The sequence below is a fragment of the Manis pentadactyla genome, chromosome 1 (genome assembly GCF_030020395.1).
Source record: "Manis pentadactyla isolate mManPen7 chromosome 1, mManPen7.hap1, whole genome shotgun sequence".
Classification (NCBI taxonomy): domain Eukaryota; kingdom Metazoa; phylum Chordata; class Mammalia; order Pholidota; family Manidae; genus Manis; species Manis pentadactyla.
In genome coordinates this window covers 63,151,856-63,168,225 of record NC_080019.1, presented here as the reverse complement: position 1 = coordinate 63,168,225, position 16,370 = coordinate 63,151,856, and the positions used below count along the sequence as shown (strand labels likewise).

Genomic DNA, 16,370 nt, shown 5'->3' with positions numbered 1-16,370 from the left:
AACTGTTCATATACATCATCAAAGAAGTCAGTGTTTAGGGGATAAATGTGGGAGAAGCCAGGGCGCTTCTGAATCATCATTCCCTTAGCCCTTGAAAAGATTACTCCTTAATGGGACACCATGGGTGGGTGTTTGTTTTCCCTGTAATAATTACACACTTTTTTATTACCATAATTTTTAAAGAGTGTTTTAAAATCACTTTTTATCTTTTTATGAAAAATCTTTATCCTTTTATAAAAACATTTATTTTAAAAATCTTTATCACTTAGGTTTTCATTATTTCAGTGATAATTATTATCCTGAGCAAAAGGGTCCCTGGCTGTTGCCACGCTGGTCCCTACACCACTGTGCGCTGCAGTGCTAGCCTGAGTGAGAAGAGCCTTACGTGAGATCATATCGCCCAGAGTGCCCGAATGTTCGTTATGAGGAAGTGTTCTCCAGGCAAGCTGTCTCCTTCCGACCAGCTCCAGAAAGCGCCCATCAGAGGAGCAGAAGCTTCAGTCCTGGACGTGCTCCGAGTGAGGAGCACCTGCCCCCTCCTGGGCCTGTCACCACAGCTTGCTTCTAGCCTCCAGGAGAAGCAGCAACCAGAACTATCGGAGCTATTACTCAGATGTTCTAAATTATGCAAAATTTACGAATATCACTTTTGTTTTTTGCCAAAATGCCCACACGAAGCTGGATTTTTGAACAATAACTCTAATGAAAACTATGAACTAGAAAATGTTGACTCTAGCTGTCAAATATAGAAGTCCCAACAAACCAACCTGTATCCAGGTAACATCCTATATCCAACAAGAAACCTGCAATAGTTTTGTATCACTTAGGCTGCTTTGGGCTGCAAGTAATATGAAACTCAACTAACAGAAACTTAAGCAATAACAGAATTTATTATTTCATGTAACCAACCAAGATTCAGGTTTGGTTAATTCCACAACTAAATGACATCACCTAGAACCTGTCTTTAAGGTTCTTATATCCTCCTCAGCTATCAGTTTGTTCCCCTGATGATCACAAGATGGTGGCCACAACTCTGGGCAATATTTCCTCACATCAGAAGCAGAAAAGAGATTATCTGTTTCCTCTGGTTCAAGGATAGGGAGATGGCAGAATCAGAGCCACTGAGAGCTGAGTTGGGAACAGAGGTGAGCATCACACACACACGCACTGACGGAGAGAGCCACAAGGGCTGCTGGCAGCCTTCCTGTAACTATGCAGTGAGTGCGTACTTGAGAATGACCTGACTATTTAGAGGAGAGAAGAACGAAGCAAAGAGACATGGTGTAACAGCATACGAATGTCATTCTGAAGCTACATATGCCTGTGGCCTTTGTAGTTCCAGGAGTCAATAAATTCTGTTGACAGAACAGTTGGGGGTGTGTTTCCTGTCACTTGAATACAGAGACCTCCCTCATACACCTTACTGGTCTAACTTTCCCAACCCTAGACTGGTCCTCCAATTTTGTTTTGCTTTTTAAAAATATTACTGGTTGGGACATTCTGCAGTATTCCTCGTCAGTGCACTGTAAAACTGACAAGGTGGTGATAAACACTGAGAAATGGCCACAGACTGGAGGAGAGTGAGGAGACAAAAACTCCATATGATGTGGTATCCTGGGTTGGATCCTGGAACAGAAAGGGGATATTAGTGGAAAAAATTAGGGAAATAATTCAAATCGCCTAGAGCTTAGTTCATAGTAATGCACCAAGGTTAATTTCTTGATTTGACAAATGCTCTGTGGTTATGTAAGGTGCTAACATCAGAGGAAGCTGGGTGGAAGGTATATGGGAATTCTCTATACTCTCCTTGCAACTTCTCTGTGAATTTCAAATTATTTCAAAATAAAAACTGGAAAAAATATCACTGGCCACTAATACTCCAAAGTCTAGTAAAAACTGAACTAGTCTGACTTTTCAAGTTGCAGATAAAAATGTTAATTCCCAAAGAGATTAAGGGGCTTGCCCTGGCACCTGGCAATTCATCAGAGCCAACCTGGAACCCAGGTCATATCACCTGGATACACCATCCCACAGCAGCCCAGGGACCCAGGGACCTCAGTGAAAGGAATTAGTTTCCATGGAAAAAGCTCCTCTCTAAACACACTAAATTTCCTTTTTGCTCTCCATATTAGCTCTGCACTATTACATTTCAAAGTCTATTTTTCACATTGATAAGTTACACAATTATGGCAGTCCAGGAATGAGCTATAACATCATGCAAAAGGAATTTGTACCAGAAATTTAAAGTGCCATATGGTCAATGGATTAACATTAACCATAAATAGAAACTATCACATTCTGTGGCATCTGCCAATCGCATCCATATGAATTAAACATTTTCTGAAGCAATACACAAAAAATGTTAATGCATAATAAACCCATGTCACACATTTCCAAAGGCAGATTTTAAAGGGGCTGTGTCTCAAATAACTTAGGTGGGAGTGAACAAGGCATTCTGGAAAAAAAAACTATATTAGATGACTCAAAAAATGATTCTAGTGATGACAGACGCTGATGTGAAAGACTCACTTGTAAAGTTTGGATAAAACATGAAGGAAAAATCAGAATAAGACCCAGCACTTCAAGACAATCTCCTCTCTCATGAGAATTCCTCCATGTGGAATTTAATAATACAACCTCAGGATGAGACAGTTTGAGTAAAAGGAAGATACCCCTGATCCATCTACTTTCCCCCCCAAAACCATTCCAATCCCATCCTCCAGAATCCCCCTCTTGTAATGATTCTGTCATCTGCACCCTGGTACCCAAAGCTGGGCAGAGTTGGCAACAAATGTTAGTTTCCACCTCTCCTCTTTCTCCCCACCCAATAATTATTCCTCTTCCATCTTGTGAGGACAGGCCCTTGGGCTGAGCCAGGGCATCTGCTGGAATGCTGATCACAGAATGTCAGAACCCAGGGGATTCCTGAGAAACATGGCCTGAGTTATGCTAATTAGAACCCTTCCCTATAATTGCTGGTGACTATTGGAATTATCTGATAAAAGTTATGGCAGTATTTCCCCTTCATTGGCATGTAGGAAGCACATCTTAATAGAGGAAAGAGCCACAGTTTCTGATGGTGGCTACAGTGTCCCTCGTTAACTAATGGTTATGTGACAGAATATAAAAAATGATCTTGACAGGCAGGACTGATGGGCCCCAAATTACAAAATGTAATTTAGAAAGAATGCAGGCAGTGCCCTACAGTTAGCTTCCAAAAGCGCCTTGCAGAGGCCCAGGAGGCAGTGTGGGATGACAGCAAGAGCAGAGGCCCAGGCCTGGGAGTGCCAGGTCTCAGCCAAGCCTCTGACCAGCTGGCCATGCTTGACAAATTATTAGCTTCAGGGAATGCAGTTTTTTCATCTGGAAAATAAGAAACTCACATAGGATGATCTTTCACGTGCTTCCAAGATTTGAAGCAATTCTTTGCCAACAATAGGAAGGTGACTCAAGGAATTCTGGTGCACCCCCAAGACGGGGTATCATGCAGCTGTTACAAGTCCCATGAATATTTGGTCATGTGAGAAAGTGGTTGTGACATAACGTTAGGTTAAAATTAAAAGTGGGAGGAAAAAATTAATATGGATTATCGTTCTAGTTTTGCAAAAAGGAACAGATGCTGCAGAGGGAAAGGGGAAAAAAAAGACTAGAAGGAAGCACAGAAGTATAACCAGTGCTGATTATGGGTGTTTCAGTCTTTATTACTTGGAGCACCTAAAATTGTATTTATTACAAGGTAGTAAATGCTTAATAAAAAAATATTCCAACAGTGTACAAGTATATACAGCAAAAATTAAAGTTTATCCTCCCAGTGCCACTCCCCACATGTAACCTATATTAACATTGTGAAATGAATCAGACTTCATATTTGAAGCTGAATTTGCTAGAAGCATCCTTTTTCAAGCGGTCTACAAAAAATAGAAATATAAGTTGTTTTTATTTTCTTCATTGTAAGCCCTAGGAAGAGGCCTTCAGTGAGATATTAGAATAAAGAATGATAAAAATATAATAAATAAAGCCAGGTACAAGCACTTTTGTAAGTGGTTTTCATGGAAATACAATAATCAGTTTGCTAATGGCTGTGATATTTGGAGAATTTTTATTTCTTAAAGTATTTGAAGCACTTAAGAAAATCTGATACAATGGATTTGTAATTTTAGAACATGATTTATAATATGAGGATGAAATAATTTTCCATCAATATGAAAATGACTGTGGAAACTTAATTTGTAAGTCAATGGGTTTATAACTGTGTAAGAGTTGTGTGAATATATGGAGAACTATGGAGCTTTGAAAGTTGGTGGAATGCTTATCATTTGATAAATTTGGAACATCGATGCATAAACTGTTAGGCAAACTACAGGAGTAGTAACTCTACTTCATCCTCAAAAGCCCTCAAACATTAAAAAATTATTTATGTACATGCTTGGCACCCAAGGCCACACTTTGTTGAGGATCCTGTGGGCTTAGCCTATGGCAGAGGGCATGGGAAGGGGGAAGGAGTGAAAAGCCAGCCTCCATCTCAACAAGAGGCTTTCTGCCCCGGCCAGAGGCAGCACCTGAATAGGATACTCATCCCAGGTACCCGCAGATCCCGCCTGTGGCCGGCGGGAGATGCCCTTCTCTGGTGAGGGCCACAGCAGCAGAGCAGAAGTCCCTAGGGACCTCAGAGCCATCAGCTGTGATGCCCAACACCTGGCTTCTGGGATCAGTCTGAGTTCTACTCCCACCATGAGGCAGGATGAAACACAAGTAGACACTAATTAACACCCTGGACACTTCTCTGTTGGGCAGGCAGGGTAGACCCCAGAAAGAAAGAAAAGATGAATTGAGACTGGGGGCTGGAGGGCTTTAACTGGAATGCTGCAAAATGAAATTATACTCCAGGCAGATGAAATGGGATATATTGGTCACTTTTAAATCTGTGATTCAGTTGGAATATTGTTGTTTTGCCCTAAACATCTATTCACTTTTTTCCCCAGGTAGCTGTACCCCACTTCTCTTCTGGGGGACCACCTCTCCTCCATGTTCAGTGACCTGTTCCTACTGCCATTAATCCCTGTCTCTGCTCTACAGGAGGATTGTGATCAGGACCAGCCAGTCAGAGCATCACTTTTAAGCTCTGATGTGAGCCTGGGGTTCTGAGGGCTACCCCATGGGGCACTAGAATGAACCCAACTCAAAGGAAGGCTGCACCTGTGGGCTAGACAGGGAGAAGCCAGGCCCTGGACCAAGACAGTCCTGGAGCACTTCCTGGACTCTTAAAATACACAACCAATAATTAAGTATTTTCAGCTTAAATCAGTTTGATTTGGATTTTTAGTCATCTGTTACCAAAAGAGTCCTAACTGTCACAAGTGTATCTGAGGTCTTTGAAGGATCTAGAAGCTTCACTGAGGAAAGCAGCTGAGGAACTGGTAATGTAATCCTGAGAAGAAAAGACTCTACCACTACAAGATAACTCTCTTCATATAGCATGCCGAAGAATGTTCCTGGAAGACAACTGTCCACCCAATGGGCAGATGAGTTTTCTAATAACTAAAGTTGTCCAACAAGGGGACCACCTCCTTTAGACGGAGAATTCTGCATTCGAGGGACAACCCAGTCAAGGATGGATGCTGGCCTAATGAGAATGTCAGCACTGAGATTTCTTCACTGGGTAGGAAGCAAGAATGTCAAGTGACTCTTCTGACTCTGACAGTCTAAAGAAATTAGAAGAAGCCATCATTAAAAAAAGTGAGTGGAGGTGCTGCAAAAACTCTACAAAGCCCTCATTGATCAGTGAGAAGCTTTGGTGATAATTCTTTGAATTGGATTTGGTCTGTAGCCCAATGCTACATAGCAAGAGAGTTGACATGGAAGTCAAAGGTTATCACTGTGAAGCCTAGAGAACTAACTACTTCCCTCTCATATCACACAACTTGTTTAAATGGAAATTCTGTAGTTGGCTTGGAATGCGGAGTTTGCAAAGCAACTTCTGTTGACTTTGCCAAGATATAAAATACGAAAGAGACCAACCAGAAGCTTGGTGGGAATGAAGGATTCTAAATACACCCGCATATATGTGTGACTCTGACAATGACCAAAGTTTGCTCAGGTCTCACATCCTGCTACCAATCGGTGATCCCCGCACCAACAGGCACCAAGTGTCAGGTGCTAGAGATTGAGATGGGTGCAGAACTGTTAGTTTCGTTAGGATGACAGGTTGGTTATTTTCACCACACAATCTACTTCTATGACCTCTTTCTCCCCTGCTCACCCCAACTTCATTGTACTTCAGCCACTTGGACTTTCTTTTGATTTCTCAAACACGCCTACCCCACCCCCATCTTAGAACCTTCACTCTTGCTCTTCTGTCTACCCAAACACTCTACCTCTCGGCCTTTGTATGGCTGGCTTCTTGGGGTTGTTCAGGTATTAGCTCAAGTGGCACCTCTTGGTGATCTTTTTCCTGACCACTAATCCAAATTAGCAATCCTGTCTCCAGCTTACGTCCCTGCCCAGTAAGAGTCCATCCTCTCCTCACATTGTCCATTTGATGGTCTTACTGGAACTCATCACGATTGGAAATCGTTGCTCATTTATTTGCAGTCTTTCCTCTCCACTAAAGCATAAGCTCTGTGAGAGCAGGGACCTTTTCTGTTTTGTTCCCTGATATATCCTCAGCTCTTAGAACAATTCGTGGCACATGGTACACATGTCATGAAAGCTTGTTGGATGAATAAATGATTGAATGAACATACTCTTTCCCACATTGACCTTGGAGAAATTTCCTGCCATATAATACAATGTTTTCTATTATATTATATGAATATAATAGAAATTCATAGGAAGACAGAGAAAGTGACTGACTGAGACTCAGATGGAAAGAGACTCTTTTTGTTGAAAGGACTTGTCTCTGGGATGGCAACTTGACTTTGAATTGGCCTGGGGCCTTGAGGTGGCCAAGGAGGAAGGGAACAAAAGGACTTTATCCGGAGCTCAGCCTCTGTGTGCACATATAGCATAGTCCACAAGAGTGAACCAGCCCTACTTTTTAAGGGAGCCACTGCTCAGCCACAACCAGTGCACAGAATGCTTACTGCCTGTTCAACCCATTGTCTCTGCTTTGGTCCTCAGTGAAGACATGAGTAGACAGAGCCCTCTCTCCTGCACTCTGTGAAAGCCCAGTGAGTCTCGAACCAAACTCAGCTCTTGAGATGGTTATTGTTTTCCCTCTTGGTTTAGACAAATAATTACCTGCTAGTGTGCTTAATACCTGAGATAATTGAGAGAGAATGGCTTTTAAAGTCTGAGTGTGCATCACCAAAGCCAGGCTCAGATCACCTTCTGAAGGACTTTCCCATGAAGGGAAACTTCTTCTAGGACCTAGGGAGAAAGAGGGCTGTAATTATTTAAATGAAAGAAGCTGGGAGGAGTACTCTTTGGAATGTCATCCCACAGGCTCTCCTGAGGTAGGAGTGATCTCAGGGCACCCGAAACACGGTGGCCAACAGAGAGTGGGCTGGCTTCAGCCACGTGGGGATGTCTGGATGCAGGGGGTAAGGGGCGTCTTGACCACAAGAATGGGATCTTCAGCCCAGGGCAGACATTTGGGAGTGAGAGATTGCTTATGGAGTGAGGGGGTAAACAGACACCACAGGAACCATACTCATGAGAAAGGTGGCTCTGGGACCACCTGACCATGTTTTTTGGCTATAATACTAATCTGTTGAGATAACTTTTATTTCTTGGTTCACTTTTATAACCACCAGAAGCATCAAAATAAGGTCCACCCTGCCTTTACTCACTTGTTTAGTCATTCAGCCAACATCACGGAGTGGCTGTTATGTTTCAGACACTATTTTTGGTTCTAGGGAATCAACTCTAAACAAGACAGACAGGGTACCTGGCCAAATGAAGAGAGGAACTGGCTTCTCTACTGCACTCCACTCCACTCCACCTATAGAAAGACCTTGCAGTGCAGGGAGGAGATAATGGCCAAAAGGAGGAGGGGAGCGCCAAGCCAGGATCCCAGGCTCCCTGTACCTTGTACAGAACAGAGGCTAGACTTAAGGAAGTCCGGAAAGCAAGGGGACCACAGCTTCGCCCATTTCACCTCCTGCTCAAGCCTTGCTGTTACAGGCAAGTGGCTCCAGGCAGGCTACTGTTGGCTCCCCTACCCTCAAACCATTTTTTCCTCTCTGCCAACAGCTGAAAAGCCACACGTGGTTTTCCTAACATAGACATTCTCACAAGCTCAGACCCTCCAGGAAGCAGATGCCAAAACGGAGTGGGCAGTGCCAGGGATTTACTGGGTGAGATGACTAAGGAGGAAGGGGCAGAAGGAGCAGGAGCAGGCAGGGGGAGCCTTGGGACACAATGCTGTTCTGAGCCCCAAGAAAGGACATGGGGAAGGAAAGAGAATTGAGGAGGAAGAGCCTCAGAGCAGTATAGCACCCAAGCAAATGCTGGCCATCCCACTTGGGAGCTCTAGAACAAAGACCGCCCATTCGGGAGTCCCGCACTGGACAGACATGGTCAGGCCCACGTGCCCTGCTGCGCACAGTCCTGGGCTGCTGCTGTCCAGGAGTCCTTGGGGTGTCTGCTGCTCACAGTCCCTGGCTGCTGCTGCCCAGGAGTCCCTGTGGTGTCTGCTGTGCACAGTCCCTGGCTGCTGCTGCCCAGGAGAGTGTGAGCTCAGCTCCAGCACAGCAACAGACCCCACTGGTGCTGCAGCTGGAGGCTCTCAGCTCCCTGCCCACTGGGACAGGTTCCCTCCTTTGGGAGCTGAGTGGCACACTCCCAGGGTCAGCTTGCTGTGGTGCTCTCAGCCACGGTTCCCTTCAGCACTGCCTTGACTGACAGCCAAGGGGGCTTTTCCTTAAGCAGAGCCTTTGTTGTTAGCTGACCTGCACAGACAGGTCCTGGGGTTTGAAGAGACACCGGAAGCATTGTCAAGACTTGAGTGCTGCCAGCTACAGTGGCTGAATGGACAGCTATGGGCAGGAAGCACAGGTGCTGGAGGGCAGCCCAGCCAGGGAGATGGGAAGTGGCTGACTGCCAGGGACAGCCAGGCTGGACAAGCCGGTGATGCGGAGGCAGGACGACTGTACCGCATGCGTCTCACATCCAGGCAGCCCAGCCCACAAGTTTAGCGCCACTTCCTTGGTCCCCTGTATTCTCCTCATGGGAAATGTGGACACCTCAACTCTAAACACTTATCTGCATCCAATGGTATTGACCCTTCTGTCCCTCATAGGTTATAAACTGATATTAGAGAAAGAACCTGAACTTTTTTGTGATAAAATATACAGGAACTAAGCTATATCTATCTTAAAATTAATTTAAAGACAGGTTTCTCAAAATAGTTGAGAACCATCATCTTAGCAGTACATTTAGTCTAATTTGGTAGTTCTCTTAAAAACATTCCGAATTTCACATCTAAGGTTAAGAGGCCCTTGGATAGACCAAAGATTATACTGTATCATGAACTGAGGTGCATGCTCAACTGAAATCTCTGTATGTAAGGTCCAAATATAAATAAAATGAAATAAAACAATTTTGGCCCAACAAGGGGACCCCGTGCCTTCAAGCACCCCACATATTAAAAACACAAACACAAAACATCCTACACATCCACCCTCTTGGTGAGGACCACTTAGAGGCCAGGAAAACCCATCTCCTCACCTTTTGCTCCGAAACCTCAAAACAAGGTGACTGTTGCTGGGAAGGTGTGGCATTGGTGGTGAGCAGCGTGCTTACAGTAAGGCAAATTAACTTACCCAACCCTTCCTCTCAGACAGCGTGAGTGCAAGAGAGTCTTGCATAACAGAATATAATTCCCCAGAAGTGCTGAGCATTCACTTTCTTGCTTCTCTTCATGTTCCAATATGTGCTTCCAGAAGCTCTCGTTAATTAGTGCCACATTCACAGTGGCTGTATATATGGTGGATAGGGACATTTTGCGATATTAGATAATTCACATTGTTATGTTAGCTGTATTTATAATGTTTAAGTATGTAGGCTTCCATTTGCTCTCTTGTCCTGAACCCTACAAATGGTAGGGACAAGCCTGGACAGTGGTACCTGGTTATCAAGCAGAAGTTAACAAACGGATCCAGGTAAGTTGGGCCACAGTTCATGAAAACATTCCCATGATGCATCATCAGCAAAGATGATAATCCAGCAGCAGTTCCATAAACGCACCCCACGGCACCAGGCCCTTCGCTTTGTGCAGTCCTGGTCAGCTCTCGCCCTGTCCTGTGCCGTCTGTCTGTGAACAGCAGGGTAAGCGCTGTGAGGAGCAGCCCTCCTGCCTGGGTTCTCTGCAGGCCCCAGCTGTAAAGGAAAGACCACTTCTTGTTCTCCCCAAGCCCTTGCCCTCCCAATGCACAGACCCCAGGTGCTCTGCAGGTCTGCTCCTGGGATGTCTCTAGGAAGTTTCCAGAGGTCATCTCTGCTGCCTCTGGAGCCAAGCCTCCAACAAGCTTCCAGGGCCTCCTCACTCATCTGCAGCTCCAGCACTGCTGCCCCTTCTGCCCAGTGTCCTTATGAGGGCATCTCTCTGCCAGTGGCTAGGCTGGAGACCTGACTCTTCCCTTGACCCATTACTCCATGAAGAGAAATCCCTCCCTCGTTGCTGTTCCATACATCTCCTCACAGAGCCCAGGCTCAGCCTTTGTGAAGAGTCCCTATTATGTGGCTTCTCCCAGCTCCCAGACATCCTCCAAAGTCAGGGTCCTCTTGCAGTAACCTCCATCTAGCTGACTCCCTTTACCTCGCCCAGTTCCCCAGGAATCTCCATGGCACACACTCAGCCCAGAGAGAGCAGGTCTTACCACTTCTGTCCTACCAATGGGAGTGCTGCATGGCCCCTTGCAAAACAGACATTTAGTCTGCCTGCAAAATGACCCTTTCAAAATAGTCATTCTTCTCAGTTTTAAAGAAAAAGCCATGCGGAGGTCCAATCCCACTGCATACTTTGTTACACATCCAACATCTACCTGCCATCTTTGTAGCTGTGGAAGATCTCCATTTCCAACCTGTCCCTCATAGCTGAGTACACGCAGAAGGGAGGTCAGATCAAACACCCAGCAGATGTCACACAACTCTGAGGAGACATTCTGGAGCCTTCCCCAAGGAACACAAGGCTGCCTGCACATGTCCAAACTGTCAGAGGTGGAGGACCAAGGAAACCATGCAGCAAGGTCCTCTCGTTTCTCAGGTGCACAGAGGGAGAGCAACTGGCCCGGGGCACTCTGGGAGAGAGCAGCTGGAAAGGAGCTCTGACCCCACAGTGCTTTCCAACACAGGAGGTCTGTGGACTCTGTTCCCAGGATATCAGCCCACACTCCCTCCGTAAACAGTAAGGGACTTCCAGGGCCTTTCAACCCTGAGGGAGGACTTGGCTGGGAAGTGTGGGCAGAAAGCTTTGCATAGTTGCCGACCTAGCCACTCTTGTCCGTATCTATCTGGGCCTGAAGCAGAGGAAGGAGGTGTGAGAGCGGGAGAGGGCAGGGACCGTGGGGAATCCCGTTGCTTCTGCGGCCTCTCCTCGCTGCCCCTGCCTCCCGCCTGCTTCTGGATCCATATACCCCTCCTTCCCACTGCAACACATCCTGCCTGGCCTTCCGCACAGTTTCATTGCCTAGGCCTCCTGGTGAGCAGAACAAGGACACGGTGAAAAGAGGTCCAGGAAAGTAAAGGAAGGGAGTGGCAAGCAGGTGAAATGCATCTGACACAGTGATACAGGTCCCCAGGGAGAAAGGGCTATAGCCCGAATGTTGGCTGTGGAGCTGGGGTTCTCAACCTTGGCAACATACTTGAATTACCTAAGGAGCTTTTAAAAATACAGATGCCTGGGCCCACACAGGGACTGACTTATTTTTTCAGTATAGCCTGAGCATCAGGATTTGTAAAACCTTGCTTGATGATTCTAATATACAGCCACTGCTGAAATCCAGTTCTCTCATATTGAGTTCTCTACTTCAAGAAGAAACAAACAATTTTTAATAGAAAATATTCTAATCCCTTTCCCACCCTATTCTTAGCCCACACATGAGAAATTGCAAGTGTTCTAGTTCCCAACTGTCAGATAACTACTGATATCCCTTTCCTGGCATCCTGGGCCTCTGCTACCACTGTCATATCTCCACACCCTAGCTTCTCCAAAGTCCTCTCCAGTTCCCAAAGTACCTATGGAAAAATGCTTAAAGTCACCACTGCTGTTAAGTGTGATCTTTTTAAAGAAACATCTTTGCCTTCTAGTCATGATAGAGTAACTGGCACCAGACCTGTTCTCCTACTATAAAAAATGAGAAAATTGGACAAAATATATGAAACAGCTGTACCCAAATAACTGGACAACAAGCAATGCAGGACTATGATCAAGGAGAGTCAGGAAACAGAGAGCCCCATGATTGGCCTGGCTTTCTGCCATGAGTCACTTCTCCAAATAATGGTATGGAGAAAGGAACACAAGCACAGCATTATAGTCTTGCCAAGTTAAGCAGACAGAGATCAGAGTTCAGAGAGGCAGAAGCAGCTGAAATTTATGGGGCAGAGAACTAGATAGGAAAGAACTATTCAGAGAGTTTTAGAAATCTGCATAGGGATCTCCTAGAGTCTACTGCTAAAAACTAAGCTGTGAATGCCTGGGGTGAAATTCCGAGAGGGTAGCAAAGAAGCACTGGGAATCCATGTGGAACAATCCCCAGAGGTCACACAGTGCTGTGAGATAATAGAGATCCAGCCAGAGAGGAGAGATTTCACTGAACAGGGGAACTCAGAACAGTAGAGACCTTGGAAGGGTCATATCTTAGTAGTAGCGGTAAAATAGACCTAAAGTAGAGGCTACTCTAGACCTGCCTTAGTGAAATTTAAGCCTTCAAAAAATTGAGCTTACCCTGAGTTCCCCTTAGGAGCATGCCAAAACAAAGCTCAATATTCTTTAAAGAGAAAAAAATCATTCATTCAAAAAGGTAATACAACAATGCCTAGAACCCAATTAAAAAATTACTAGACATACAAAGGTATAAGAAAATGGGACCCATAACTGGGGAAAAAAAACCAGTCAATAGAAATAATTCAGAAATGAAAGAGATTTTGGAATAATCAAACAAGTACATTAAAAGAGCTATCATAAATAAGCTAATATAAACAAACATAATGAAAAAAGAAGTGGAAGATATAGAAGAGAACAACTAAAAACACTAGGGATAAAAATATACAATATCTGAAAAGAAAAGTTTAGTGAACAGAATTAACAAGAGATTAAGCACTGTAGAAGCAAAAGCAACTACATTTGAAGATATAACAATAGAAATTCTCCAAACTGACACATGGAGGGAAAAAATTTTGAAAAAAATTGATAGAGCCTGTGAACCATGGAAACATGTCAAGTGGTTGAACATATGTGTAAGGAGTAGAGAGGAGGAAAATACTTGGAGAAATAATACCTGAAATGTTTCTAAGTTTGATAAAAATTTTCAAACTACAGATCTAATAAGCTCAACTAATCCCAGGAAAGGTATACACAAATAAAACTACATGAAGGCAGATTGCTGAAAACCAAGGATAAGGAGAAAATCTTAAAGACAGAGGAAAAAAAGACACACAACATAAAGGAAATAAAACGAGAACTACCATAGATTTATCATCAGAAAAAAATGCAAGCCAGAAAAAAATGGAATGGTATCTTTAAAATGCTGAAAGAGAAAACAAATTAATCTACAATTCTAGAAGTGGAAATATGTTTCAAAACTGAAAGTGAAGCAAAGATGTTTTCAGATAAACAAAAGCTGGGAGAATTCTTGTCAGCAGACCTATTCTACAAAATAATGCTTTTCATAAACATCAGTAGAACTTTTTCAGGTTGAAGAAAAGTGATTCTGATTGAATATTGTACCTACATAAAAAATGAAAAGTGCCAGAAATAGTAAATGAGTGGGTAAATATGAAAGATTTTTTTCCTCTTTAAAAATGCATTTAAAAGATAACTGTTCAAAGAAAAATTAACCACAATATATTGTGTGATTTATAACAGAAGTAAAGTGTATGATAACAATAGTACAAAGGATTGGGTGAACTATATGGTTCAATGTGTATTAGCATTTCAGCTAAGGAAGATAAAAACATTCTGAGATGGATGGTGGTAATGGTTGCACAACAATGTGAATGTACTCAATGCCACAGAACTATACACTTAAAAATTATTAAAATGGTAAATTTTATGTTAAATGTATTTTAGGACAGTACAAAATCAATAAAATTTTAAAAAGAAATAAAACTGTACTCTCAGATGACATGACTGTGTACATAGAAAATCCTAATGAGTCTACAAAAATTACTATAGAAGGAATGAGTTTCTAGGTCACAGAATACAAAGTCAGTATACAAAAATCAAATGTATTTCTGTATCCTAGCAATGAACATTTAGAAAGCAAACTTTATAATACCATCAAAAAAGCATGATATATTTAGGGATACATTTAACAAAAAAAAGGTGCAAGTCCTGTGCACTGAAAATTATAAAATATTACTGAGAGAAATTAAAGATCTAAATAAATGGAGATATAGTACATGAAGTGGAAGACTCAGTATTGTGAGGAAAGCGATTCTCCTCAAATTGACCTATAGACTCAGTGTGAGCTTGACAAGGTGATTCTAAAATTTATATGGGACTGCAAAAGACATAGAAATAGTTAAATTTGGAGTATTTACCCTACCTGATTTCAAGACTTACTAAATACTACAATTATCAAGACAATATGGTATTAGCATAAGGATACATGTATAAATCAATGAGACAAAATAGGGAATCCAGAAATGGATCCACACATACATGGGCATTGTTTTCTGATAAAAACTGAAAGGTAATTCAATGGTGGAAGTTATTATTATTTTTTTAATGATACTAGAGCAACTGGATATAATGTGAAAAAAAAGAATTTTTACTCATCTCATACAAAGTTGACTCAAAATGGATCATAGACTGAAGGACAAAGAATAAGCTAAAAGAAAGCTTAAGAGCAAATTTTTGTAATATTGGGGTAGGCAAAATTTCCTAGACAGGTTACTGAAAGGCACAAGCCATAAAAGATAAAAGTACTAAATAAACTTCTTTAAAAGTAAAAATACCTTCACTTTTAAAAGACACTAATAAGAAAATGACAAGACAATCCATATAATGGGAGAAAATATGTCTAATTAATACACACACAGTCACACACACACACAATCTGACAAAGCAAGTAAATCCAGAATTTATAAAAACATCAATAATAAGAAAACAAACAAGGAAATATGGGCAAAATATTAGTACAGAAACCCCAAAACAAGATACACAAATGGGCAAAAGCACTTGAAATGATGCTCAACATCCTTAGTTACCTGGAAAATGCAAAGTAAAATCATACTAAGGTATACAACCTAGCCATTAAAATGGCTCAAATTAATAAGAGTGACAAAATACAAAGTGCTAACAAAAACTCGGAGCAACTGGAACTCTCATACATTGCTGGTAGAAACATTAAATGGTACAAACACTTTGGAAAATAGTTTCGGCAGTTTCTGAAAGTTACCTGTACACTTATCCTACAACCCAGCAATCCCATCCCCAGGTATTTATCCAAGAGAAATAAAAACCTATGTCCACAGAAAGTCTTGTACACAAAAGTTTATAACAGTTTTGCTCCTCATAGACAAATAATGTAAACAACCTAACTGCCCATCACAAATGAATGACTAAGCTTATGGTGGTAATCCACACAATGGAATATTACTCAACAATAAAATAAAAAAGGAACAAACCATTGCTAGCCTCCACATACACAGAAAAAAGAGGAATCACAATAACATTACTCTGAGTAAGAGAAATCAGCCACAAAAGAGTGCATACTTTATGAGTCCATTTTATATAGAACTCTAAACAGGACAAATTTAATTTATAGTGACAAAAGCAGATCAGTGGTTGCTGAAGTCAGAATGGTTATCAACTGCAAAGGGAGAGGTACTAACAATACCAGCTACATAGGTTTGTATGTACCAGGTACATAGTTTGCAGGGCACAGTGCAAAATCAAAACCAGGGGTCCCTTGTTTAAAAATTAAGAATTTCAGGTTTAGACCCTTCTGCACATGAGCCTCTGTGTGAGTGCATGGGTTGCACACCCATGAAAGTAACCCTGGGTACAAGGGGACTTTTTGTGGTGATGAAAATGGTCTATATCTTGATTTTAATGGTGGTTACATATTTGTGCACATTTGTCAAAACCCATCAAACTGGGGTTAAAATGGTAGAAATTCCCAAGGCCGTTGAGGAAAACAACACTACAGATAAACCAGCCAACGATCTCCAGTGATTTGCTTTCTCCATTAATCTACTAAAAG

At 42.5% G+C, this 16,370-nt stretch overlaps 1 long non-coding RNA gene across 1 annotated transcript; it reads right to left on the bottom strand.

Moving 5' to 3' along the window:
- Positions 1-6,599: 6,599 nt before the first annotated feature.
- On the bottom strand, positions 6,600-11,260 carry LOC118930027 (uncharacterized). Its single transcript, XR_005031842.2, has 3 exons — positions 10,986-11,260; positions 10,069-10,255; positions 6,600-9,918 (listed from the first exon to the last, which is right to left on the bottom strand). It is a non-coding gene; the product is annotated as an uncharacterized LOC118930027 (long non-coding RNA).
- Between the last annotated feature and the right edge of the window lie 5,110 nt (positions 11,261-16,370).